Source organism: Tiliqua scincoides, chromosome 2, assembly GCF_035046505.1.
Source record: "Tiliqua scincoides isolate rTilSci1 chromosome 2, rTilSci1.hap2, whole genome shotgun sequence".
Taxonomy (NCBI): Eukaryota; Metazoa; Chordata; class Lepidosauria; order Squamata; family Scincidae; genus Tiliqua; species Tiliqua scincoides.
In genome coordinates, this window is record NC_089822.1 from 182,188,326 (window position 1) to 182,215,000 (window position 26,675).

Genomic DNA, 26,675 nt, shown 5'->3' on the forward strand with positions numbered 1-26,675 from the left:
CTCAATAATACATGGCAAGTCGACACTCTTTTCTAGGGCTAATTATATTGTACCTGTGGATTTTAATTGTAAGCTGTTCGAAAGCCAATTTTGGTTGACAAGTGAGTATATATATAATGTTATTGATTCATTTGTCAATGCTCTTGTCAAAAACAAAGTTGTTGTTGTGTTGCTGTCATACAATCTGAATGGCAGTATAGTAGGAAAATGCCCCCTGATGTTTGAATAAGGATGAAAGTTCAGCTATAAGAATTTTTATTCTTTGATTACATCGCATTCATTGTAACATCTAGGATTATCCTTCTGTTTCGAAATCAAGCACTTTTGCATGCATTTAAGACTGGTCTGGCCTCTATACCGTCCTTCTGACGATTCCACTTTGCTACAGATCACTCACAGGTCTATAGAGATGGCTCTTTAATCCTTGGGAGCAGGACAATAAGAAGTTGTGAAGAACAGCACATTGAACATGGTTAAGTTATGGGTATTAGACTAGCAGCCCAATCTTATGCATCCGCCCCCACCAATGAAGCGCTGCCAAACTGATGAATGCTGCATCCATAGTTGGGGGGGGCAGGCCAGGAGGCTTCAAAGGGGAAAGGGGATTGTAAAATCCCCTTACCCTCACATAAGCCTCCCAACCCACAATGGGTCTCCTCAGACCTGCATTGGCAAGTTTGCCAGCACAAGTCCAAGGAGAGAAACATGGCAGGGAGGCTGCTGCCAGAAGGGATACGATCCACTTCAGGCCACCCACAATGGATCCTTCTTGTCCTGCGGCCTCCCCACCCCCATCACGCCTCCCTCCCTTGCCCGATTTTGCTCCCTTCCTGCCTCTGTTCTCTCCTCCTGCCTCCCCCTCCCATCTCCCCTGACATCCTATCTCCTTCAGCATGCAGTGTTTCCCTTGCTGGCAGGGGTGGGAAGATGCAGGCGGGAAGAAGGGTGCTGACTCACACGCTGTTGGAGCGCCTTGTGCGACAGGCGCTGGCTGCTTTATGGCAGTCAGTGCTGTTGAGAGAGCCTCACCGCCATTGGGCAGCGAAGGAAGGATTGATCCGTTAGATTGACAGATTTGGGTCCCTCAGTTGGTCCGTTAACCTCTTAGGATAAAGGGTCAAATTGTTACTAGGTGAATTCCCAATTAAGACCTTTTAAAGAGTCAACCATTTGTGACAGTTTGCCTAATTCAACTGTATGGACAATGTCAATACCAACAACTACATACATCTACAAATTCTTGACTAATCAGCGGAAGTTGGCTGCTGAGTGAGGGGCACCACAGACCCGACGACACTGCAAACTAATTAAGGGCACCAGCCTAAGCAGGTCTACTCAGAAGTAGAACACAATTGAACACAATGGGACTTACTCCCAAGAAAGGGAGGTTAGGATTGCAGCCTAAGCCAGCCAAGGCTGAGAGACGGGTCTGCAATGCTACAGAATCAATGTATTTGACAGCTTGGATCAGGAAAAGAACCTAATGGACTTCCGATGTGTGCTTGCCAGTCGCATGTGATTAGCTGATCCCGTGCCAGCACCAAAGGCAACAGGAGATAATGGTCTTGGCTAAATAGCTTTGACAGCAATCTATGATGTCGATATACAATAACACCTTTGGGAATATACTGAGACATTAAGAATGTATCACATAATACAGTCAACATATCTTATTGTAACCATGTTCTTATATCCTATGATACATCTCTGATTTGAATTCTCCTCTGAACCATATGGTGTAAAATCTGTGTTTCTACCTCTTTTCACTGGCTTAGTTTACAACAGTTAGAAGTCCTCCAGCTTTACTACCCCTTAACATCCTTTTGGCATGATGCAGACTGAGGAGTCACATTTTGACAAATTCAGGGTGTGTATGAAAAGGAAAGTAGCTGATGGTGAACCTACTGGCAAAGCCATTTCTCAGTCTCGGGTACACTTGGTCATGAAGTCTATTTAAGGAAATGACTTGCACTCCTTGAGGATCCCACCTGGCATCAAAGATGGCACCAGGGTAGATGAGGTCAGGTACTGCTAGAGATTCAGTGTCTGTTGAAGAGCCCACTTGGCCAGCTGGATCATCCCCTGAACCTTACTACTTAGTAGTACTTTGTACTTAGTAGTGGCACCCATCAGGGAATAGACAGAGGGCCTTGGTACAGGCCTTTCCACAGTCCCTTCAGCAACCTCTCACAGACACTGCTTGACAGCACCATTGTAGTGGGAGAGAAACTAATCCCTATCCCTTCCACCCTGGGTGCTCCAGCTTCTACTGACGAGTGGTAGAAAGAGGCAACCTTCCAGTTCACTTTAAAAAAAAAACAAAAAACTACTAGATTTTGCTCAAGATGTGGTCAAAATAGTGAGAAGCCAGGGGTGTACATCTTGGAGAGCACAAGAATTTAGATCTCTGGGTGAGCATTTTTAGTGCACTCAATTTGCTCTTTCCAAATGGTGATCTCTGTACTGCAGGGGGCTTCTACTGATTATGATATAAATTGATCTCCCTGTGTGCACAGACTATCTGCAAGGAAGTCATGCTTGGCCTCAATAGCCAACCTGCTGTCCTTGCTAGTGAATGACAGCTCAGATGGAATATTTTTCTTCAATTTTACACTTAGTTGAGAGTGGAAGGCTTCTTTCCACCAGAAAAATCAACAGCTCAGGCTGTGATTAGTATGAAATAACTAATTGAACCAAACCCCTAGAGAAGCTGATAAGTCTCAAAGATAAGGGCAAATCTCTTGTTTGTTCTTGCTAAATGACAGACTACTACCGTTTAAATTTCTTCTTATTTGCATGCTACATAGACTGTAGCAAGAATTTCCTCCTTTTCTTTGTTTGCAAAGCTTTAAAGCAGTGGCCTTTTGAGTTACTTAATGAATATGCCGAGTGCTTAAATATCAATCAAATATTTTATGAAAGAAAACATGGATTTGAATTAAGCTTGCCTTATGCAAAGAGGAGCTGTCAGTCCAAAGACCACCTGTAATAATGAGGGCCATTCTGAGATGGAATGGCACTCAGGAGAGCAAAGTTCTTGATGCAAATCCAGGCAAGTACAAAATTATTAATAAAAACTGGCAAATTGTATAATGCCTCCTTGTACAATAAAATCCTTTGCTTGACTTACAGGTTACTAGCTACCAGATTTTGCACATACACCAGTGTGGGAGACTTCAGGCTGCAGAAATACCAGTGTTCTGCTTGCATAACTTAATGCTAGTGTGGCCCTGATGCTGGAACATAACCACCTGCATAGGGCATCAGGGATGTGGTCTGAGAGGAACTTCATCAAGATCTTAAGGTCCAGTCTTCCAAGGTCCAGTCTTCCAGTGTAATAGTGCATAGGTAATAGGAGGTGGTATAACATAAAATACTTCCATTGAACTCAGTGGAATACACCAAAATGCTGTGGTTCACCTTCTCCTAATCCACCAACACTGGCAGCAACTGAGCATAGGATTTTGACTAATCCTGCACCCAATCACAAGACACTGACAACATTATATCAGCTCAGTGAATATCAGCATCTCTCCACTGAGGACACAAACTAGGTATACACTGTGCTGAAAGTACAGGACACATTGGCCATGAAACCTCAGATACAGCATAAACCCCTATTGGTGAACACAAGCACACTGTTGTAGCCATTGGTATGCCTGACTAAGATCACAGTGCCATGGGATATAACCATGGAACACCAGGCCCCATTCCACTGCTAGGGCACCTAAGAATCATACATTTCCAGGCTGCTGTATCAAATATTTAGGGTGTGCTGCTCCTTTAGCAGACTAGATGCCCTTTGTGCTGGAGACCCCCAATCCACTATTCAGTGCTATTCTTACAATGTTTTCTCTGGCCTGTGCGCTCCAGGAGTGGGATGCTCACTCAGGCTCCCAGCACTCAGTAGAGACAAATAGGCTTGTAAATAATGTCTGTTTCTTGATAATACTTTACAGGAGTAGCAAGAGTAGTAGTCAAGAGTAGCAAGTCTCACTTATATGCTTTCATATCCTGGACCAGAGCAGAAAAAAAGCTCAAGGGACCGAAGAAGATGAAGCTACTCCGAGTAAGGATCAGAGGAGACTGGACTGCTCCTTTACAGACCACCTCAAGTCTCATGCAATTCCTCTGCTTGCCAGACCCTTCTCCTTGGAAAAGCAATGCTACACTCACCAAACAATGTCCTTCATCATCTTCCTTTTAGAAATCATTCTGATATAATGCAACATTCTTAATGTTTTTAGTAATCAACTTATTATTTCTTTACGATGCATGATTTTATGTTTTCTGGTAAAGCATAAGTCATTCGGTTCTGCTTTGTATATCCAGCAAATGACTTATTCATGTGCCAAGAAGAAAATCAGACCACAATGCTTCAAAGGTAAACAAAGTCTAAATTTAGAGATGCTTCTGTGGAGCTAGATGTCATTGTCTGGAGGGCCAAATGAGACTAGATGACTCTCTCCCAGTTGCCAGGAGTAGCTGTGGTCCCAATGCCAAGACAACAGGAGCACAGCATGACTCCTGCCAAGTCTTGGATCACAAGTCACAAGGGGCTAGAAGTGTCTCATGTGCATGCATGGCTTGCCACACTGTAATGGACAGTCTGGGGCAGGTGGCTGAAGAGAGGACAGCTCTAGCCTTCTACTCTATGGTAATGAGTCTGGGCAGAGCTTGGAGAGAAGGTGCTAGAAGGTGCTAACCCTCTTCTCTCCCACCCAAACAGCATTATACACATGTTGTGTTATTATCAGGTTCTTTTGACTGAGGCTGGAGTCTCCTCCAGGCTGGAATCTCATCCACAAAAGGCAGAGGGACATGCAAGTAAGAACACCAGCGAAACTTTCCTTTCTGTATGTGGGTCAACAATTTTTGCTACTGTGACAAGTGGTTTTGAAAATGGATTATCTTTTTAGCAACGGAAAACTGGTGCTGCTCAAAACAAAACAAAGCAAAACGAAGAAGCAAAGCCCCAGCAGTGTGTACAGTTGTGCTTTCGATGCAGATGCCCCTTCAAATTTCAACCAAAGTGTACATTTTGGAACAAAATATATTTGAATTATTGTGTTTTATTTATATATGTAAAACCCCCCCCCCCACCATGGCAGGTTTCGTGCTGGAAAGGAGGGTCAAGAATAGGAAATTTGACATAACTGCATCGACCCAAGTGGACCCAAACTGATCTCCAGAGGCTGATTGGCTGGGGGAAGCTTGTGGGGATCCCCCTTGATCCATGAGTATAGAACCAACAGATAGGGAAGCCATGTGATTCTGAGCTTCCTTGACCCCTTATAGGGGATGGTGGTCATGAGACAATTGCAGCTTGGTGCCGGGTGCGGGAACTCCTGAAAAAGGGGGAATGTACAATAAGAGAGACAAGCTGCCATCTCCAGGCTGGAGCTCACACTAAAATGAGGTAGACTGTTGGGATTGTTAGATCGGTTGCGGTATGTTTGCGTGCTAAATAAAGTTGTGACCCATTTAAAATCCAAACTCCTTGTCTCCTGTCTTAGTAGGGTATATGGGGAACTACAATATCTGGATCACAGGTCATGGGGATCTGGCTCTGGAGTCCATCAATGCCTTCGTTTCTCATAGTAAATCCAGGGTGTTGTGTGTGTGTGTGTGTGTGTGTGTGTGTGTGTGTGTGTGTGTGAGGCTGCTGCTATTAAATATACAGGTTCTGGGAATAAAACTAGAATTGCTTTTCTGAATCCTTGCAGACACTAGAAAAGCACTTCCAGCCAGTCAACCGTAAGACAGCAAACAGAATGACATTAATTTTTCATAAATTAAAAGCTAAAACAGGTGATGAGTCACTACAGCTGAAGTTATTGATTTTTTTTTTCCTCCAGAAATAACTTCTTTCGTTACACAACGGATTGTTCAAGTTCTTCCACTGAACATCCAAATCCACACCAGTTTGTTTGCTTAAATGCTGCTGCCATGCGCAGAAATGGGCTTGGTAGTGGAAGCCGAGCTAGATGAAGCCTCAGGTGCTGGTACAGTCCATTGCGTCTTTGATTAAACTCTGCAAAAGGATAATGAACTGGAATGCTTCATTATTTTCTTGGCAGTGCTTACTACAGCTTTTATCCGGAGAAGCTGGGTTTCTTTTCTTTTTTTTTATCCACACATTAGAGCCACAGACAACACATGCGAGATTGAGAAAATTGCCCTCCTTAGGATATGAAAATATTTGTGCAAAGAATCCAAGTTTCCTTGCTGCAAGGATGATATATTTGTAACAGTGTACATATTGAGGAGTAAACTTTTACTTTCTAATCTTTAGCCTTGTGAAGAGCTGAATATATGAGCTGCTGTTCCAGGCATTTTAGAGAACTAGCAGCCAGATCCTACCTGGGCATTTATGGCAGCGGAGCACAGTTCCGCTGTCATAAATGGCCATACAGTGGCAGACATAGAGATCTGGCAGTGGCCATATTTGAACTGATGCTGCAAATGCTAGTAGTGCCAGAGGTTTACCTCTGGACTCAGCTACCTCCACCACCAAAGGTAAGCTGGTGGTGGGGGCAGGAGTGGGTGGAATGGGATAGAGATCAGGGCCTCCGGGAGGTGAGGAGGGTGGGCAAAGTGTGGATATTGGAAGCAATGTCTCTGCCATCCTCTGCTCGCACCTAGCCTAATCTCCACCGTTTTGGCTCTACTCAGACTTGCACCAGCCAAGGAGTGGCACAAATCCAGCTAGACCTATCGTGCGGTGAAGTGAAACTTTATTTTGTTTACCGCTCTGCCTCAACATGGTCGCTGCCCACCAGCAGGATGCCTCGGAGCTCGTGCCAGTGCTATTGTGCCCTGTAGGCAGTCACTAGCAGGAACTGGTTTGCAAATATGATTCAGCAATCCCCAGTCTGGGAAACGTGCTCTGCAGAGCATGCACAAAAGGATATAATCTACTCAGTTTTCATTGTTGGATGCGCCTCTGAGTACCCTTTTGAGCATCCATTTTGCTGGACCACTTTCCATGGTCTCCAGCCCCTACTGCCCTCAGTAAGTAATAGGCAAGATGTTGGTTTGCAGGCTCCACTTTTTTGAGTACTAGCTTCACTCCCTGATTCAAATTTGGTCTAAGTAGTAAAAATAAATTTGGGTATGGCACTATCCTCTGACATTCTGTAGCTCAAGTGTTCGCCACAGGTGAAGAAAAGGAGAAAGGTCAGGTCAACTGCCACCCTCCCCCCTCTGCCACACCGCCTCTCAATGCTATGTATGAAATTGACGTTTTCTGTTAATTCTCTGAGAAACCTCAGAATGAGTTTCACATAACTCTATACAAAATCAGGAATGTTTCCCCCATGCTGTGGAATTCCTCTCTATCAGGAATTTGACACATGTATATAGCAAAGGTGCTAGGCAATCACAAAGGTATTTCAAACACTCTCATCTTCCCTTTTCCACGACTAAAACTTTCCCAAACTCTGCCTTCTGTTTTTACTCCTCTGGAGGTTTCACTACGCCTTTACTTAGCCCCCGGGCAAGTCTCCTGTCTCTCCAACTGCACACTCTGTTTCACTAGGAATAATTCAGGCTGACAAGCCCCAGAGAGAGTGCGGTGACAAGTAGTGCTGCCATCCCCAAAGTGCTCCTTGCTCCTGTATGATGGGGATGAGGGGTCTAGAAGCCTGAAGTGAGGGGAATACCTTTTAAGACGGAGTTGTTCACATTCTTTCATAGGAGGCACTGTCAGAGTTAGAAAACTATGTGCTATGGGAGTTACTTATATGTTCTCAATTGACCTTAACTCTGGTCCGATCAAGAGAAGTCCTATTAAATGTAAGGGCTTCTGGGCCAATTGTGTACTTTTAAGCGTTTCTTCTTCAAAACAATGATAGGAGGCCTCTTCTTACAGAGGATTTCTGACAATGTTTTCTACTGCTGATTTTTTCCCCCTGTGGTTCCAATGGTGAGCGAACTATTTCTTGGGGTCTGGGAGTTCCGTTTTGTGGCAGCTGGAAGGAATGAGCCACTGAAGTCCTCCTATCTGGAGACAAGTTCTTTTTCCAATTACTTTCATCTGAGTTGTTCAGTTCCATCCCTTCCCCCCCCGTCCCCCCCACTGCTTCCCCAGCTGTGGGAGAGTTTCCCAGGGTTCCATCGCTGGGGAGGTGCCTACTAGCCATTCACAGCCTCAGTCTTCTAAAAAAATATGTGAGGACATAGTGAACAGTGCTTGACTAATAGGTTTTGTTAGCTAGGAATGACTTGGGAGAGGAGAGCCTGATGAACACTGAAAGAAACAGTGGTGTGGTTTGAATCTGGCCAGTGAAAGAGACAGTAGTCTGATTTTCATTGGTGGATAGCAAGAAGCTGCCATAGGGAACAGCAAAGATATGTTGCTTCCAGGGCCAGCATGGGGCGGGGGGAGGGCCAGTCAACATGGGTATGCACTAGCCAAGGCCCATGCCCTAGTAGGGACCCACTGCCTTCTAGCTCTTGCTGCTCCTCCTCCTCGTTCCTAGCATCGCTGTTTGCTCACCTTCCCTTTCTTGCCCAGATGGGACAAGTGTGTCAGTGGAGATGGCAGCCACCCACTGGCCATTTCCATCCAGGCAGCAGTGGGGACTGTATCCAGGATAGACCCGGTTTCCACCACTGTGCAGAGGGAGAGGGAGAAGCAAGGATGCGATCACTCTCCCTTTTCCTCATTGTTGCTATTACCACTCTCTGTGGCAAAGAAGTAAGAAGCAACTGTGGTGAGGATGAGGTGAAGCAACCACTACTGCCTGTTCACTCACCCACCTAGCTTTCGAACTGAGGCAGAAGATAAGGTCTGGAGGTTGAGCTGTCACCTTGCCTGAAAAAGCTAAGTAGGATTAGCTGCCTTGAATGGGAGGCAGAAGCCACTGGTGAATCTCTGCAGTGTAAAGAAATGCAGAGGAGTCAGTTGGCAAGAAATGGATAACATCTTGAGAACCGATCTGGGGCTTGATTTCACAACTGCCTGTGAAAACCTGAAGCTTGCAAGCTTGCAAGCCAGGATTGTGACTGCACTCTGAAGGGAAACATCTGGGGAAATGAGAGTCTTTCTCATGGAACAATGCTTGTAGAGACCCCATTGAAAATGGGTTCATGGCCAGCCTGCCTATGTAGACCACATTGTATCTAGGAGAAAGGTGGTATATAAATGATGCAATAAATAAATAATGAACGAGTGGTGACAATGGTGACAGTAACAGTAAAGATGAAGAGTGGCAGCTCCTGGCATTGGTTCTCTTGCTCACCCACAGGCAAGGAGCAGATGGTAGTGAGGAGGAGCGTCAACTAGTAACAAGGGCAGCACGGAGGGGGACCCAAAGTCTGGGAGGTGCTTCACCGAGGGAGGAGGACCCAGCATTTCTGTTTTGAGAACTGAAGTTATTCTAAGACTAGCACTTTCTGTTTGCGTACAGTCCTACTGTGAAACCTCCTATCCCTTGTGGAGAGCACAAGCTTTCCAATAGGCAATTTCACCTTCCTGTTCAGAGGAGGAGGAGGAGGAAGAGGACAGAAAGGCAAGGACAGTGAGAAGACGGAAGGAGGCAAAGAAAAAAGGAAGAGAAAAGTAAATGAGTGGAGGTGGCCATGGGTAAAAGGAGAAGAAGCCACCTGGAGGAGGAGAAGAGGAAGAGGAGGAGGAAAGCAAGCTTCAATGGAGGCAAGGAAGGAAGCAAAGAAAAATAATTTTTATTTTTCTAATAAGGAATATTCTCTTATTCTCTGATAAGGGAATAAGAATCAGTGAAGCAGGTGGCAGAATGAAGAACTTGGAGGAGAAGAGTAGAAGGACAAGCAACAATCTGGGGAAGTGGGGAAGAACCCAGGGAAGGAAGAGCCAGGGAAAACAGGCATCCCTAGAGCAGTGGGCACCAAACCCTGGCCTGCAGGTTAGATCTGGTTTTCAAATGCCTTCCCAGCACAGTGCAGCGCTTACTGTTCCACACCACAGCAGCTTATCTTTCCAGCCAATCACCCAGAAACTGCTGGAAAGCTGCTTCCACCCGGAAATCTGGGCACATAGCCTGTTGGGGTGACAGGCAGCAGAAGTGGCTATCCGGAGTGAGTTTCTGGGATGATCAGCTGGAAAGATCAGCAGCAGTGGTACAGAATGGTAAGCACTGATTTTTGTGGGTAAGGCATTTTTTTGTCACAGCTGTTCCAGAGTTGAACGTGTGAGTACGTCCCAGCCTAGAAATGTTTGTGTCCTTATGTCCTTATGATGTGGATCTTCCCCTGTGGGGGAAGTGGAGTGGGGCAGGGCATTCACAGTCACCCTGCTTGGTCTTTTTTACATTTTTCATTATAAGGAGCATGCCAGGTTTTTCAAAACTGGGACTCAAAGCTTACTGTACAAGAAGATGTTCAATATGTATCCCAATTATTCATGAATATATAGGAGCATTTTTTTTCTGTTTGGGTGCCTCTCAAATATTTGCAATTAATCAGGAAGGCAAAATAATTTATTTGATTTGTGGCTCATTCTATTCCGCAAGCACGATCCAGCAATTTTCTCTCTCTCTCTCTCTCTCTCTCTCACACACACACACACACACACACACACAAGCATGAATGCATGCACACCCTTCTGTTTTGCTGCTGCAGTGCTAGTCCCCCTCCTGAGTCTTACTTGGCTTGTGACCAAAGCATCTCAAGGACTTCACCTCTTCCCCCCCCCCCCAGTCAGTTTGCCTGCTCTTTAAGATCCTTTTGTGCAGTTGACAGTGACTGGCTAGAGAGTATTCTCTGTGGTAGTCCCTGACCTATGGAGTTCCCTGCCCCACGAGGTACAATAGGTTCCCTTACTGTTGGATTTCCATTACTATTGAAGATCTCCCTTTTTCTGCAAGTTTACTGCATTGCAGTAAATCCTGCCTAATATGTATATTTAGTTCTCTGTATCATTTTTATTGGTTTTATTTTTTTGCTGCTGCTGTTCTTGACTGTTTTAAATGTGATTGTTTTAAATGTGATTGCATGTTCTGAATTTTGTATACTGAGTCTGAAAGGTGTACAATGGTAAAAAATAAGGTAATTAAAAGAGCAGATAAACTTTTAAGTACCCAGATCCTGAGCCATTTATGGCTTTACTTATAAGTACCTGCACCTTAAGGTGAGCCCAAAAACATATAGCTAACCTGTACAGGTCAAACAACACTGGATTACTGTAATTACAAACCTAAAAGCAAAGGCCTTACCCAGCGGCACCCAGGGTGAAATGTGAGGGCATCCCGACTTATTTTGCTTTTTCAAGGTCTTTCTGACAGTATCTCTGCTGAATTTGGTTTTGCTTTTTTGAAGAAGGCACCATGTCAACCCACTGGCAACTCAGGCCACACCTGCTTTTAGAAATTAGATTATGGCATATCATGATTTGTCAAATCACCGCTGTGCTTCATTTCTTGGCTGGCTTGTAGACTTGTGATGATAACCTTTTTGTTGCAAGTGTGACAAACATCTGGATTGTTTCATGCCCAGCATTTAACGAAGTGTCTCCTAGAATCATGGAGTGCATCTCCTGTTTTGGTTTTAGGTGACTACCCTGCTGAGTCTCACCATGTTGCAAACGAATGTGTCTGATCAATTTTGGACCGTAGTCTGGCACTCCGGGTTGCCAACACTCTTGTTACTGTTTTCTACAGATATGTTCCCTTTCGGCTTGATGTGGAAAGCCTGTCCTGTCAATTCCGATTGTTCTGCAAAAGTATGATCAGATTAATTCTTGATGCCTTCCCATCAATGCTCAACTTTTGGCATGTCAGTTTCCGTTTTTGAACCCAGAGGCATTTTTGTCAACTTTTGGCATGTCGTTTCCTATTTTTGAACCCAGAGGTCTTTATGGCATTTCTCTTTTTCCCTTCTACAGAAAAGAAAGCTGGATTAGGGCCAAGACTGAACACAAGGGTACAGAAAGTTTAACAACTGCCAGCGGCACTAATACTTCCATCAGCTACTTTTGATTTAGAGCAGAAGGGGAGAAAATCCAGAAATCACAGCAGGGTCACAGTGATTAAAACCCTCCCTGTTTCATACACAGCCTTTTGATTTAGAGGTTTCTCATGGCGAATGGCGTACGCAAGCGCCCAGGAAATGCTATTTTCTCATTTCTGCTCAGTCTAGTGATATCGGCATATTATGGCAGGCAGTTGGCATTCTCCTGACTAGCTATGGGGGGCAGGCAGGCAGGAAAGATTTCCAATGAAAATAACTCCCTAACAGAGAGCCCAGTCCATATGTTGCAACATGGTTCTCGGTTGCAAACAGTCCCTCCTTTCCTATCCTTGATTGTGTCTTTTAGGTCCCTGGCCTATAATACTGTGTTGATCGGCATATGGCGCTGTTTGGCGTGTATATTTTTGACACTGTATGTTGTTGTGTCTTTCAAATTAATGTGATTATGTTGCTTTGTTTCCAGCATAGTGTTACAAATGTTATTATAGGTGTTTTCCTGCCTGTCTGCTCTTTCTTTTACCATGTCTGACAATGCCTGTGGACGCACACACATGCACACCACAGTAGTGCTGCTGCTTAGGGCTCCAACCAGTCTGGACCAGTTGCAAATGTGCTATAAAGCACATTTATGCTTCCTTGTGTGTTGGCTGGGCCAGTGCAGGGACGAGTGCCGGCCCACGGAGGCTGCATCCAGCCTCTGCGCTGACATGGAGAGGTAAGGCTGCGGCGGCAGAGCTTGGCTGGCGCAGGGTTCTTGGGAGGGCAGGGAGGAGGTGGAAGGGAAGCATTCTGGGGTAAAGGGAGGGTGGGCACAGGGTGTGCCAGGGGGCAGGCAGGTGGGGAGCAGGAGGCAGGGCTGGGACCCAGCAACCCTGTTCCCTGAGCAGCACGGAGCGGCTCCAAGCTGCTCTGTTCTCCTCAGACTTGCGTCACCTCCTGAGGTTGCGCAGGTCCAAGCAGATCCACTGGGGCTGTGGTGGCTTACCTGGGGGATAAGGGGAAGAGTTTCCTTTTGCCTCCAGCTGAGCTGCAGTTGGTCCCAATCTTGCACGGAATACAGTGCAGGCCTCCTGGCCTGCCTGTTCCAGCGCAAGACAGGATTGCACGGTGAACCAGGCCGACAGTGTGATTGCGTATATCATTTCTAGGAGGATCCTTTAAATAATGACATGGGTTCACTAGATTTCTTGCAGAACTGGTACTGTCAAAATAATATGGCAGTGAAATTAGGTGAGAATAGGATAGGGATTAGGGACTCTAGCAAAACTAAGGTCATAGGGCAGTGGTTTTCAAATTCTCATGGAGAGTTTGAGCCACTGTAAGTGCTCAAAGTGCTGCACCCCGCAGCAGTCAATGTAAAAGCGGAGCGATCGCGCCCCACCTCCACTAATGCTCCGCTTTCACTTTCACTGCTGCAGGGAGACCTGCCAAAGGTTCGCACCGGGCTCCCCGCACCCTGGGGAGCCTGCAGGAGGCTTGGGTAAGTGCACACAAGCCCCTGCAGCCCCCTGAGCGGCGCAATGCTGAGGATCGCGCCACTGCCTCATCCCTGCCTCCAGGCTGCCCCCGTCCTTAAGGGGGCAGAGACCAGGGCCCACAGGCTCGGGCGTCACGATGCCCCAGTTTGTAAAGCCCTGGTCATAGGGGATCACCAGAATGTAGAGTGATTAGAAATCCTCTGGATCCCGTGTGCCTTCAAATGCTTTGATAAGCATGGTGGACTGATATGACTCCACCCATTGCCAATTGGAGCTTGATGATAGAAATAGTGCTATATTTGACCTCTTCTCAAATATAGCGTTTGATTGATTCTGAGTACTGAGTTCAACTTGTGCTCAAAACCCCTTAGAGACCTCTGAGAGTGCCTAAAACTCTTTTCCAGTGCAGGAATTTTCACCTTGATCCCCCTTCCAAACTAACAGCCCAACCCTAACTAAAATGATTTTGTCATCCTACATGTTTCAGGGCATGAGTCATAGTTTTTACCATTCTTTGATCTCTAAAAACAACATTGGATAAAATTCGGAACTTGTATGAATTTTCTTTCTGTCATTAACATAATGAGTGGTGTGTAGCAGTTTGGGAATATCCTTAGTACCTGAAGGGCCATCATTAGAGGTGTTTGTTTGGGGTGAGTAAAATAGGATTGCAGCCTAAGTTTTCTGAACGCAATGAGCTTACTTCTGAGTAAGGTAAAAACACAGTTTTCAAACACCTCTAGCCATCACTATACAATTATTGGCATACAGGTGGTGGGGAAGAAATTGCCTAAGAGAAAATGCACAAGGAAGGCACCATTGCTGACTCAGGGCCTGATCCTAGCCTGGACAAATACTGGTCTGCCGCATGCTGCCTGGGAGACAGCCCGGCATAAGGTACATCATGGCGGCAAGGAGGGATGTGCCAGCAGGGAGGACCTCCAGGAGCCATCAGCGGTAGGTTCCCTGCCAAGCAGTGGGGAGGCATTCTAGTGCAGGGGGACAGTGGAGAGAGGGTGGTACAGGGGCAAAACTGTGGGAAGAGGGTGGGGAGGAGGGTTGTTCAAGCCCAGGAGGAGGGGTGGGGTGGTAAAGGAGGCTGCTGCTGGATCCTATCACCTAGGATCCTATCACTTGGATCCTAGGGGATGCAAAAGCCCTACAAGGGACTTTTTGATCCTGCGCCAGCAATTGAGCTGGTCCAGATTCAAGTAGACCCACGGGCTGCCACGGCTCAACATGAGGTAAGGAAACAACTGTTCCCATACCTTGAGGAGACCTGCGGCTGCCTTCCAGGCCCCATGGGATACAGTGGCAGCCGTTTCGGTGCCGTATGCAACTGGCGACACTCCTATGGTGTTTTTGCTTTCCTCCAGGGATATTAATTATTATCTGATTTGCAATTAGGCAAGAGAACAGCAAGGAGCGGTGTGGAACGGCAGCTTAGCTATAATAATGGAACTTGCTTGGTTGGAAACCTTTTGTAAACTCAGAAAGTGATGGGAAGTGCTAGTTAGAGATGATGAAAATGAAAGCTAGGAAACAGTCAGCCACTCAGCATATGGAGACTAATGAAGCAGAGCCAATGTGGGTTTGGAATGCATTAAAAATAAGTCCGTTTTCTGAATGAGAAGAATGCACAGTGTTGACTGTGTAGTATGCTATGGTCTTTGTTTTCATAGGCCTCAGATCTCTGTTCCCCTGCTGAACTGGCCCCTATCTTCTTTTAGCAATTACTGAAAAATATTGGTAAGCCAGACCACCTGGCAAAAGTGTTGTGCGTTTTATTAAAACACACACACACAGACACAGACACACACACACACATACACAATCTATATTAAAACTGAAAAGTTTGTGGCGCAATGAATTGCTAGCACATTTCACCAGCAGGGTTTGCATTTTGCCATAAATGTTCTTGTGTGGGTTGATTGAGCAATATTGGCTGAATGATGAGAGGTATATCATTGCAATTAGCAGCCAGCTGGATATGGGTTCTTATTCCAGATGGAGGCTCGTGATCAGAACATGCCCTGTGTATGGTGGTATTATGTATGAGAACCACATAGAAAGAAAAGAAAATGCAGTGTGTTCTGTTTTGTTAGTACTGAATCACTTTTCTGCTCCTTCAGATTTTGTACATTTTTAATAGCATTTTTGCTCTCCAGGCCACGTGTTCAAGTAATGAACAATATAAGCTAGTCTGTTTGGGTGTCTTATTCAAGGTTACTGACACAATTGTATGTTAAGTCTCATAAGATGTGATTTCTTTAAAAAGATTGCTTTGTTTCCAAAATGAGAACACCACTTCTCCCTTCCTACCGGAAGTATTTTGATATCCTTTATGGTTGGGAGTGAATGTTTTAAGAACAGAATAGCAGAATAAAGACTTTTTTCTTCTCAAATCTATTTCTAAAAGTGATCAGGCTGGAGGTGAAAGAGAGTCTAGTAATGGTAGACAGTTGAAAAATTTTCATATGTACCTGTGCTTCAGGATTGGGTTTGTGCATGAAAAAATGTTTTACACAGGAAATAAGTCAACATTTAGAGCCCAGTCCTACCTTCCTCCTTTGCCAATGCAGCATTCTGAAAATGGCTGCCAACAGAGCACTCCGTTGGTAGCCATTTTACAACAGCTGAAGTCTCTTCCGCTGTCGTGAGAGGTTCTGAACAACAGCCAATCTGTCATTCTTTGAAGGCACATCTGTAAAATTCCTGTACCCTGTAGTAGGCACTCACTCTCAGATATCAGCTCTGGTTCCTGTGACAGTGCTGATTGTTCATTGAGATGGAGGTGGATGGTGGAAGGACTGGCTCCCCCAACATATGAGAAGTATTGGATCAATATCAACAGTACCATCATCTGTTCATTAGAAAATCCTTTTAGGCTGAGAGCAGCTACAAAGTTCTACAGCTGCATGCAAGTATCACTGCTTCAGAGCCTTTGTCTACATCATTCCATCACCTGTGTTTTCACCAGAAATCAGGTCACAACCAGCCAAGTGGATTCCGACCCACAGTTTGAGAAATGCTGTACCAGCACTCAACCAGGCTACAGGAGCAAACGGTGCAGCTCAGTCTTGTTAACAGACATACAATCATACAAAAACATACCAACAAACTTACAACCAGACAACATTGCAGAAAATAAATCAACAATTCTGGCACTGCTTAAGCCATATAGATACTCTTCCAGATGGGATATGACTGTGGCCCAAAGCTTAGTAAAATTAATGTTTATTACCATATGCTTTCTAAATACATATTTTGCTTTCCAATGAGGCTGCCATGGCAGCATGGTCTGGCTAATCAACAGACCACAAAGAATTTCTTTCATGGTGTCTTCCATCACTACTCCCAGATGAGTCAATGTAAGTCTCTAAGCCAGTGGTTTCCCTTTTCATAGTACCCCAACACCTGTCTTAAATGTGAGAGGATGCTTAAAGCAAATAGTGGTCTGGTAGTGGAGAAAAATCTTTTCAATATTGTGTCTTTTGGCTTATAGTATCCCACAGGTTTGTATCTTGCCCAGGGTGACCAGACATCCACTTTTCCAGGACATGTCATCTTTTTTAGCCTTCTATCCTAGAAAAGAACTTAAACTTCCTCCTTTTCCCTGTGAGCTGGCCCCTGCAGGCAGCTTCTGGTAATTAATAAATTTTTATGTATTATAGTTTTAAATTTAATAATAAGTAATATAGTGTTTAAATTAAAGACATGGAATCAGTATACAAGTGTTTTTAGCTTGTATTTTGTCCTACGTTTTTCTTGGATGTTCTCCATTTTGTGGTGCCTTGTTCTCTTTTGCTGTTATGACATCAGGTCACCCTGATCTTACCCCACCATGCTTTTTAACATCTACCTGAAACTGCTGGGAGAGGTTATTCAGGGATTTGGAACTGGCGGTAAACAATATGTGGAAGACACCTGATTGTACATTTTTTTGCCTTCCTCCTTTGAAGAAGCTGTGAATTTTCCAAATCAGTGTCCGGCAGCAGTGAAGGGCTAGATGAACAAGAGGGAGGTTCTCTTGGTTAGGAGACCTGCTGAGGTAGGGTCTGTGGATGGTGCTGTTCTTGGTGGGGTGCACACTCATCTTGAAGGATCAGGTCCACAGCTTGGGGGACCCAGCTTTGTTCCTGGATATCCACATGACTGTGGCAGCCTACAATGCATACATTCACTTACCGCAGACACTCACCTATAAGTCGACCCCACAGATAAGTCATCGGCAAGTTTTGAGCCAACAATCATGGAATTTTCTATGACCCTTGGATAAGTCGGGGGTTAAACTAAGGGGGGTGTCTGGCTATAGTTTTGTCTGATTTTAGCCAAGGCCAGATCCTGAAAAATAACCTACCACTAATTGTTACCTAAGAACTATAGTCTCTTAATTTATTAAAAACACAGTAAAAGATCATAAGATACATTTTTATTCTTTTTTAAATTCTGGTCTTCATCACCTTTTTGTAAACACTGTCAGAGTAACTGCACTGTAAACAACATACCAGTAAATCAGTGGTTCTCAACCTGGTATTCATGTACTCCCAGGGACACTCAACAGGACCTTTAGGGATACTTGAAAAAGAATGGAATAATGGCAGAAAAGGGCAGGCCGTGCTCCAGAATGCACAGCCTGGAAGGGAGGTAGCTAGTTGGCTGTGAAAGCCCCACCAATAGCTAGTTTTTGTTCATCAATTCATGTATGAACCAGTGATTGAAAACCAGCACAGTAAAAAAGCTGAAACATAATATGGAAAGTGTTCAATCACCCAGAATTTCTCAGCACACTTCTGGTGCAAAACACTGCAAAGGCAGAGTCTTCTGTTCTTCAAACAGAAGAGAAAAGAGAAAATATGTGATGAATACATGAAGTCTGGGCTTTCATATGGAGGAGATGAGGGCTTGTCTTACTAATTACAAACATTTTGCTAATAGGAAGGGTACAATTTATGGAAATGGGCTGCCAAGGGATATGCCAGTGAAAAAGGTTGAACCATGAATCAAATCCACCTTTAAGGTGTCTGGTGTGTTAAGCCAGAAGCTCTACATACAATATATAACACATAACTGGGAGTGTGCAATTCAATTCACAGCAGAGAGATGCAGTTGCATATATTTGCAGCCCTTTTTACTCAGAGAGCCCTTTATACATCTGCAAGAGGGATCTGAAGGCCTTAGGAATGGACCTCAACAGGTGGGAAACCCTGGCCTCTGAGCGGTCCGCTTGGAGGCAGGCTGTGCAGCATGGCCTTTCCCAGTTTGAAGAGACACTTGGCCAACAGTCTGAGGCTAAGAGGCAAAGAAGGAAGGCCCATAGCCAGGGAGACAGGCCAGGGACAGACTGCACTTGCTCCCAGTGTGGAAGGGATTGTCACTCCCTAACTGGCCTTTTCAGCCACACTAGACGCTGTGCCAGAACCACCATTCAGAGCGCAATACCATAGTCTCTCGAGACTGAAGGTTGCCAACTACTACTACTTTTACTCAGAAGTAGACCCACTGCTTTCCATGGGTGTTCTTCTGAAGTCATGGTGCACTGAATTGTAGCCTGGGAAGGAGGGTCCCATCCTGGTGTTTCAAAAAAACAGACCTGCTTTGCAAGCATTTGCCAAGCAGAACCAGGCTGCAGCAGAAGGAAGGAAATTAAAAGGTTAACTTTTCCCAGTTAGGAAAGGTTAATTTCCCCGTTGCCGTAGAAACGATCTCTGCCCTGCCTGCCTGGTGCCTGTCTGCTGCTTGAGAAACTTGGCGCCTGTCTACCTCTTGAGAAAGGAAACTTTTCAGAGTTAAAAGGCTTTGCCCTCTGATTGACCCGGAGATCAGGCAAAGTGATAATTGGAGCTTGATTACTTGGCAAAAATTTCACATACTATTCATGAGTATCTACAGTAGCTTTGGCTGATGCCCCAGTTGTGTTCGTTCCTGTATCAAGCACACTTAAGTTATTGTACTTTACATAATTTTGGTACTTTAATTTTTAGGAGGTAAGTTGGGGTATATATTGGCAACCTTCAGTCTCGAAAGACTATGGTATCGCGCTCTGAAAGGTGGTTCTGGCACAGCGTCTAGTGTGGCTGAAAAGGCCAATCCGGGAGTGACAATCCCTTCCACACCGGGAGCAAGTGCAGTCTGTCCCTGGTCTGTCTCCCTGGCTATGGGCCTTCCTTCTTTGCCTCTTAGCCTCAGACTGTTGGCAAAGTGTCTCTTCAAACTGGGAAAGGCCATGCTGCACAGCCTGCCTCCAAGCGGGCCGCTCAGAGGCCAGGGTTTCCCACTTGTTGAGGTCCATCCCTAAGGCCTTCAGATCCCTCTTGCAGATGTCCTTGTATCGCAGCTGTGGTCTACCTGTAGGGCGCTTTCCTTGCACGAGTTCTCCATAGAGGAGATCCTTTGGGATCCGGCCATCATCATAAGAACATAAGAACATAAGAACAGCCCCACTGGATCAGGCCATAGGCCCATCTAGTCCAGCTTCCTGTATCTCACAGCGGCCCACCAAATGCCCCAGGGAGCACACCAGATAACAAGAGACCTCATCCTGGTGCTCTCCCCTACATCTGGCATTCTGACTTAACCCATTCCTAAAATCAGGAGGTTGCGCATACACATCATGGCTTGTACCCCATAATGGATTTTTCCTCCAGAAACTCGTCCAATCCCCTTTTAAAGGCGTCTAGGCTAGACGCCAGCACCACATCCTGTGGCAAGGAGTTCCACAGACCGACCACGCGCTGAGTAAAGAAATATTTTCTTTTGTCTGTCCTAACCCGCCCAACACTCAATTTGAGTGGATGTCCCCTGGTTCTGGTATTATGTGAGAGTGTAAAGAGCATCTCCCTATCCACTCTGTCCATCCCCTGCATAATTTTGTATGTCTCAATTATGTCCCCCCTCAAGCGTCTCTTTTCTAGGCTGAAGAGGCCCAAACGCCGTAGCCTTTCCTCATAAGGAAGGTGCCCCAGCCCCGTAATCATCTTAGTCGCTCTCTTTTGCACCTTTTCCATTTCCACTATGTCTTTTTTGAGATGCGGCGACCAGAACTGGACACAATACTCCAGGTGTGGCCTTACCATCGATTTGTACAACGGCATTATAATATTAACCGTTTTGTTCTCAATACCCTTCCTAATGATCCCAAGCATAGAATTGGCCTTCTTCACTGCTGCCGCACATTGGGTCGACACTTTCATCGACCTGTCCACCACCACCCCAAGATCTCTCTCCTGATCTGTCACAGACAGCTCAGAACCCATCAGCCTATATCTAAAGTTTTGATTTTTTGCCCCAATGTGCATGACTTTACACTTACTGACATTGAAGCGCATCTGCCATTTTGCTGCCCAATGTGCATGACTTTACACTTACTGACATTGAAGCGCATCTGCCATTTTGCTGCCCATCCATTCTCACGACATGACCAAGCCAACGCAGGTGTCTCTGTTTCAGCAGTGAATACATGCTAGGGATTCCAGCACGTTCCAGGACTGTGTTGTTTGGAACTTTGTCCTGCCAGGTGATGCCGAGGATGCGTCGGAGGCAGCGCATGTGGAAAGCGCTCAGTTTCCTCTCCTGTTGTGAGCGAAGAGTCCATGACTCGCTGCAGTACAGAAGTGTACTCAGGACGCAAGCTCTGTAGACCTGGATCTTGGTATGTTCCGTCAGCTTCTTGTTGGACCAGACTCTCTTTGTGAGTCTGGAAAACGTGGTAGCTGCTTTACCGATGCGCTTGTTTAGCTCGGTATCGAGAGAATGAGTGTCGGAGATCGTTGAGCCAAGGTACACAAATCATGGACAACCTCCAGTTCATGCTCAGAGATTGTAATGCAGGGAGGTGAGTTGGGGTAATGTAAGTTGGGGTATACATATTTTAAATAGATAATAAAAAGAGTGCAATGTATGTGGGGCACCCTCTGAAGACTCTCTGGAAACTTCTGCTGGTACAGAACACAGTGGCAAGAATTTTGACAGGGATGAGGCTTTACAGTGGTGCTACATCTCTATTATTTAAGCTGCACTGGCTGCCAGTTCATTGCTGGGCACAATTCAAAGCATTGGTTATTGTGTTTCAAGTCCTAAACGTCTTGAGACCAAAGTATCCGAGGAGATTGCCTTCATCCACCTGAATCTGCCGGTCTTGTACGATCATCTAGAGAGGCTTTCTTGCATGTTCCACTATCAGACGTCTGGTGAGCATCAACCTATGGGGAGATCTTTTCAGTGATGGCCCACGCTATGGAAAATCCTGTCCTTTGTGGCTGGTCCTCTTTTTTGTCACCAGCTGAAAAGCTGACTTTATGTCCAAACTACATTGTTTCTTATAATGTATTTCTTTTAAAATCTTGTATCTGTATTATTTTGCTGTTCCTTTGGTAGTTTTTCTTGCTGTTAATTGTATTGGCTTTTAATTTTTTTCCCTGGGAGTCTTCCCTGAGTTACTGAGAAGGGAAAGAGATATTTTTTTTCTTTTTGCATAAATAAAATAAAAAGAAATAAATATCTAGTTGACCCCTTAGTTTCAAAAACAATGTGCCATGCCTCTTGAGTAATGCAGTCCTTTGAATCTTGGCCATAAGATCCTAATTTAATTTTTAGGTCAGTATATTTAATGGTTTACATCAGGAATATTCTGAATGTTTACCAGACACAGGTGCAGTAAGCAAGCAAAGCCAAAAGCCATGCAGACCATTAATTCCAGCTCATAAACTCTCAAATTATGCAAAATGATTGTAGGGACGAATAGCAGTGAAGGAAAATAAATCATCATAAGTACAAAAACTAAAAAGTTCCTTTTTTTACAAAGTCTGCTAAAGAAATAACCAAGCAAATATATCAAGAGACAATGTCAGGAAGAGGATCTCAGAAGATCCCTGGTCCACACAGATTGTACCACATGCAAAATCTGACTTATATTACACATTGTACTAGAAACACATTTCTGTCTTTCTTCTTCAATGCAATATTCTGCCCCTAGGTGCAGGAAGCTGCACCCCCCCCCCCTCACCCTTCACTCTGTTCTCTGCCAGCTCTTCACTTTTTTCTATTTCATGTAAGACTGCTTAGATCAGCTATAATGGCCAAAGCCTTGGATGACTCGGACTCGAATCATAAAAGCACATGTGACTCATATGGACTAGAGTCACATGTGTTAAAAAATTAGCATGGACTTGAGACTCGGGGTTTAACCCTAAAAATGAAAGACTTGAATAGACTTGAGTCAAAGCTTACTTTTGTGCATGCTGGTGTCTCTGTTTTGTGTCTGCACTTGCTTGGTTTTTTTGTTTGTTTGTTTTGTTTTTGTTTTCTTCCCCTGCTGCTTCAGGGGCTTGACTCACTTTTCAAAAAGACTTGGACTCAAGTCAAATGACTAAAAAATGGCTCTGGATGAGTCACAACAGCCGCTGCTGTGACTTGTGAATGACTCGAGTCAAGGGGGCAAAGACTCAGGACTCAACTCAAGACTCAGCGCTGTGGTTCCATCACATCCCTAGCTTAGATCACGCTGTTCTTTGTGCTGCAATCCTATACACACTTTCCTGGGAGTAAGCTACACTGAACGTGGTGGGACTTACTTCTGAGTAACTTACTTCTGATTGCACTGTGAATTTTCTTCATCAATTATTCTTAGATGTTCTTAATAAGTTGTATCTTTCTTATATATTAGCTTTCCTTTATACTGATGCATTCCACATACCTGTTCCTCATTTCTTTCTTCTATTTTGCTTGCTGTCATAAAAAGTGTGTTCTTTAAAGTCAAACTTTCTGTCCACAGCAGTTTCTTGCTGTCATAGAACTGTTTCACCATGCTTTTTATACATCTCTGAAATGAGTTGTTTACAAACAAGAAACTGGCCAGAACAAACAACACCTTGGACCATCTTATGGTGAGAGCTTCTTCTGCCCACCAGGCACAAGGCTCCCACCCTTCTTGCACATGCATGCAGGAATGCATCATATGAATGCCACATAAGCGCATTGATTGAATACCTTTATTTCCCCATGTAGCTGACTTGTCTGGTCTTTCCCATTCCTGTTGGGAGGTGCCAGGGATTGAACCTAGGACCTTCTGCATGCAAATCAGGTATTCTGCTACTGAGCTACAGCTCTTCCCATACAGAGACAGTGTGCTGGACGGGTGAGTGAGGATACACTTCTTTCCATATGCTGGACTGACGTTTCATCAGAGCAGGTCCATCATTTGCACTCGTCAGTATTAAATATGTATATGTAAACTCAGTTTTAGAAATGATATACTCATCTCATTTCCCAGAATTGGATTAATGGTATTAAAGTCAATACACGTACTGTAGAGCATGTTGTTTTGACAATTGCAACCGTAGGGAGTAAATTTACTTTAGTTATTCATGCTACTGGAACAAACTGCCAGACAGCCCACATGAAATGCACCTGCAAAATCGGTACAGTCTGTAACATATGACTTTTATGAATATGAGTAACAACCATACCTTTTGATGCCCAGCCACTTTATATCCATTATATACAATGTTCACTTTTGACACAACTGATGCATTGTAAAAGGGCAAGAGCTTGGCAAGTGGTCCTAGACACTTTATAACTTTGTGCTATTTAGCTGCCTTTGATACCTCTGATAGCACTAATGAGGTTTCTGTTGAGAAGAGCAGCAGTGATTTAACAAAGCTGATTTAACAAGGTAGGAATGAGTTTGAAGGGGGGCTTTCTTGCCCCAGACAAACAAACTATGACCACACAGAATGGCTGTATTTTTTCACTAAGGATACTGCAGCTGACAAGTGGCCATGGGTTAATTAAGTTCTTTTAATGAGAGATCTTTCTGGCTCTGTGTTAATTAACCTCCTTATTATTGTGCTCTTATTACACCAAAGATCAGCTCTGCAATTGTTTGGATTCCTGTTCCTTCTTTAACAACTCACCATTTACTTCAAACAGGAGACTCTTTTTTCAGTTTGTTAAGAATATCTATATCCCGCTTTCCTAGTTCAAAAATTGAACCGCTCAAAACAGTCAACATAAATAGACAACAAATACAATTTAAAAAATAAACAAATTAAAAAGTAAACTAGTAAATCACAGATCAAAATATAATTAAGGCCCAGCAGTATCCTCAAGATACTGTGACACTTTGGATGCAGGCCACCTGCATGATGTCCGCTGTCACAATAGTGCTGTCACATTAGACAGGTTGGTTGAGAGAGGTGAGAAGAGGAATACTTATCACAGTGTTGTGGTCACCTCATAGTTCCCTATGGGACTCCTCAGAGCAATGCTAGCTCTGTTACTGGTTGTCCTATTCGATTTTCCCTATCCTGCTGACTACACCGATTTGTCCCAAAAATGTTCCGTCTCCCAATGCCCACTTTTTTGGCTAATGAATACGTCCTTTTCTCTAGAAACAACAGCTGTGGTGTGCAAAGGAATGAACACACAACTCCTTATCTATAGCAATTAACCAAATTTTTTGCTATAAACACAGACACTCCTTGCAATTCCTCTTGTCCAGAGGTTTCCCCCTCCCCAAAGCGCCACTTAACTTAGTGGGTAAAGGTCTGAAGCCTCCAGTCCAAGTCTAGTGTCCAAAGCACAGTCTAGTCTTCCCAGTAACAGTTCAATGCAGCAGAGTCCCTCTTCTGTGTCCTCTCCAGTAGAGTTTTCTAGCAGTCCCCTTCTCCTGTAGCTCCTGGACTGTCCGTGTCATAAGAACATAAGAACATAAGAACAGCCCCACTGGATCAGGCCATAGGCCCATCTAGTCCAGCTTCCTGTATCTCACAGCGGCCCACCAAATGCCCCAGGGAGCACACCAGATAACAAGAGACCTCATCCTGGTGCCCTCCCCTACATCTGGCATTCTGACTTAACCCATTCCTAAAATCAGGAGGTTGTGCATACACATCATGGCTTGTACCCCATAATGGATTTTTCCTCCAGAAACTCGTCCAATCCCCTTTTAAAGGCATCTAAGCGAGACGCCAGCACCACATCCTGTGGCAAGGAGTTCCACAGACCGACCACGCGCTGAGTAAAGAAATATTTTCTTTTGTCTGTCCTAACTCTCCCAACACTCAATTTTAGTGGATGTCCCCTGGTTCTGGTATTATGTGAGAGTGTAAAGAGCATCTCCCTATCCACTCTGTCCATCCCCTGCATAATTTTGTATGTCTCAATCATGTCCCCCCTCAAGCGTCTCTTTTCTAGGCTGAAGAGGCCCAATCGCCGTAGCCTTTCCTCATAAGGAAGGTGCCCCAGCCCCGTAATCATCTTAGTCGCTCTCTTTTGCACCTTTTCCATTTCCACTATGTCTTTTTTGAGATGCGGCGACCAGAACTGGACACAATACTCCAGGTGTGGCCTTACCATAGATTTGTACAACGGCATTATAATACTAGCCGTTTTGTTCTCAATACCCTTCCTAATGATCCCAAGCATAGAATTGGCCTTCTTCACTGCCGCCGCACATTGGGTCGACACTTTCATCGACCTGTCCACCACCACCCCAAGATCTCTCTCCTGATCTGTCACAGACAGCTCAGAACCCATCAGCCTATATCTAAAGTTTTGATTTTTTGCCCCAATGTGCATGACTTTACACTTACTGACATTGAAGCGCATCTGCCATTTTGCTGCCCATTCTGCCAGTCTGGAGAGATCCTTCTGGAGCTCCTCACAATCACTTCTGGTCTTTACCACTTGGAAAAGTTTGGTGTCGTCTGCAAACTTAGCCACTTCACTGCTCAACCCTGTCTCCAGGTCATTTATGAAGAGGTTGAAAAGCACCGGTCCCAGGACAGATCCTTGGGGCACACTGCTTTTCACCTCTCTCCATTGTGAAAATTGCCCATTGACACCCACTCTCTGCTTCCTGGCCTCCAACCAGTTCTCAATCCAGGAGAGGACCTGTCCTCTAATTCCCTGACTGTGGAGTTTTTTCAGTAGCCTTTGGTGAGGGACCGTGTCAAACGCCTTCTGAAAGTTCAGATATATAATGTCCATGGGTTCTCCCGCATCCACATGCCTGTTGACCTTTTCAAAGAATTCTATAAGGTTCGTGAGGCAAGACTTACCCTTACAGAAGCCATGCTGACTCTCCCTCAGCAAGGCCTGTTCGTCTATGTGTTTTGAGATCCTATCTTTGATGAGGCATTCCACCATCTTACCCGGTATGGATGTTAGGCTGACCGTGTCATAGGTCTGGGGTCCTGTAGGTCTGGGTCACCATTGGGCTTTACTCTTTCTGAAGCTACCTTTTAT